General features: G+C 57.9%; 1 pseudogene; it reads left to right on the plus strand.

Moving 5' to 3' along the window:
• Positions 1–1,792: 1,792 nt before the first annotated feature.
• Positions 1,793–2,638, plus strand: part of LOC112614676 — a 26,930-nt pseudogene continuing 26,084 nt past the window's right edge.

Genomic DNA, 2,638 nt, shown 5'->3' on the forward strand with positions numbered 1-2,638 from the left:
AGCGGCCTGGGGGACCAGTGCAGTTGTCCTCTGGGAGACAGGGATGGGGGGTTCCATCCCCCTCCATCTCACCAGCACCAGTGACTCTCAGGAAGGAGGTGACTGTCAGGGCACCTGCAGGAGGCAGCAGGAACCGGAGCTCCCAGCCAACCACTAGGCCCATAAGGCAGAGGAGATGTTCAGTGCCTGTGACTGGCAGACTGGGGCAGCCCCTCAGGGCCTGATCCGCAGTCTGCATCAACTGTTGCCAAAGCAGTTCGGCCCAACACTCTGGAGTGGAAGCTGAGCAGAAGACCCCACTACTGGGAGCTGCCCCTGTCAGTCAGTCTCCTAGGCCTCAATCTTGAGGGGTCCAGGTACCACAAACGCTGGGTTCTCCTGCCCCCCAGTGGCCTTGCCAGCAGTGGCTCCTTTCTGGGGATATAGGGAGGTAGGCCCGAATGCAGATAGCTGTGCTTCCTGGTATCCTGGAGCCACTGTGGCCTCCTGGCCCACAGCCATCCTTCTAGCCAACCTAGAGCCAGATGCAAGGCAAGGGGAGTGCACCCTTCCTGGGGCTGTCCTGGCAGGTGGGGTCCCACTGAAGCACAAAGCCAGCTCGAGCTCCAGCCCTGGGCCCACCAGCTGCATTAGGGCAAGGGTAGCAGCAGAGACAGTAGTGGAGAACACAGGTGGTACCAGTCCTGGGCCACAGAGCTGGCTACTTTGCTACTATGGCCATCCTGAGACCCCAGGGCCCAGGAGAGGGTCCTACCAGGTGAGCAGTGGAGGCCTCCTGAACAAGTTGGCTACTCTCTCACTGAGGAGGTCCGCAGGCCTTCACCCAGAGATGAGGAGACCTTCACTGTTCTCCGGAGGAAGAAGGACAGGCGGCACAGACCCTCATGGGCAAAAGGAGGCCTCTGAAATCTGATCAGGGGATGGATGCCCTCTGCAGGTGGTGGGATCCCAGGACTGGGGAGGGAGGATGGAGCCTGGGGCCACCTGGCCTTGTCTTCCCTCCCCTCCTCTGTGCCTCCCATTTTAGACAGGCCAGGGAGCACAGGCTGCTTCTCTAGGATCAGGTCTCTGCCTCCCTACTTCCGGGATCTCAGAGCTCAAAACCGCTGCTGTACAATGGGCAGGGGCCCTTCCTGCTTCTCCCTTTGTTCCAGGGGTGTGCCAGTCAGCACAACCTTTCTCGGGGACCTGGTAGGGGAATTTCCTCCTCCTATCTGCTCTTCCTCTTGCTGCTTCTTGAAAGCCAATGGATCTCTGCCCCTCCTCCTGGTGTCTGCCCTGTCACTGCCCCTCCTCCTGGTGTCTGCCCTGTCACTGCCCCTCCTCCTCCCGTCTGCCCCAACTCTGCCCCTCCTCCTGGTGTCTGCCCCGTCTCTGCCCTTCCTCCTCCCTTCTGCCCTGTCACTGCCCCTCCTCCTCCTGTCTGCTCAGTCATTAGAGTCAGACAGGTTTTCCCTGTTGACCAGGGCCGCTCACTTACCAAGAGCTTGGGGTTACCCTGCCTGGGGCTGTTGGGTCGCCGGAAGGAAGAGGAAGTCCTTGTGCGTCCTCCTGGTTCTTGGGAGTTTCATGGAGGGGTGACAGCAGATGCGGTTATTGAAGGTCCACAGTGGCCAGGGTTTCGGGCAGTGCAGCAGTGTGGGGGTGTGGCTGTTGGAGGGGAATCTGGGGTTTCTTCTGCCCAGTGACCTTTGGCCAGGCTCTGATCCTTTCTGGGCCTCAAATACCCTTTTATGGAGTGAGGAGGAGGGGAGGGGACCATATCTGAGCTCCTAGAGGTCCTAGTTCTTCTATGTCGTGGGATACAGCGGAGGGAGAGTGGCTTCTCTTCAAGTCCCTGGTGTGCCTTTCTGTACTGGCGAATCCCTTGTCCGAGGCTCCTGCTCCATGCTTCCAGTGGGTCTGGTTTGGGCCCACACAGTTCTGGGAAGAGCACCCTAACCCCACTGCTGAGAGCCTGGTAGGGAAGAGGAGGTGGAGCTGGCTGGGATGGGTGGAGCTAGGTGAGCTGTTCTGTCTGGAAGGAAGCCCAGACCCTGCTCAGAGCTGGGAACTTTAAGCTCCCAGCCAAGCCAAGCAGGCCTGCCTGACTGACGGGCACAGCCTGGGGCCCAGGTCCCCACTTGCCCAGTAGGCATTCAGGCAGGCCTGTGTTTGCTGGAGAGTTTCTGAGAGGAGGTCCCAGTCCCAAAGGCATGGAGGGGCTGCCATTGTTCCCCTGGTGCCTAGGTAAGATTGGAAGGCTTTGTCACCTACTCCCAGCTCTCCTCACAGCCTATAAGTTGGGGGATGAGGTGTAATTCTGCCATCAGTGGTCATACGGTTGGACTTTTGAGAAGAGGGCTTATTTCCCCTAGGCCTAGAAGGATGAGTGTGTGTGCCTGAAAGAATGGGACATAAGGGGCAGCCTGGACAGAAGTACAGAGGTGGGAGGGCAGGGGCAGGGTCCTCAGGTTTCTGTGCTTTGGTGCATCTAAAGCTAGGTGGGAAGCAGGTAGGAACTGAGGCTGGCTTTAGGTTGGTGCCTGAGAGTGCTGGCTTAATAAGCTTAACCTAGAGAGCAGTGGGCTTATTAGAGGGGTTCCAAGCGGCACTCTTTTTTTTTTTTTTTTTTTTTTTTTTTTTTTTTTTTTTTTTT

The sequence above is a fragment of the Theropithecus gelada genome, chromosome 20 (assembly GCF_003255815.1).
Source record: "Theropithecus gelada isolate Dixy chromosome 20, Tgel_1.0, whole genome shotgun sequence".
Taxonomy (NCBI): Eukaryota; Metazoa; Chordata; class Mammalia; order Primates; family Cercopithecidae; genus Theropithecus; species Theropithecus gelada.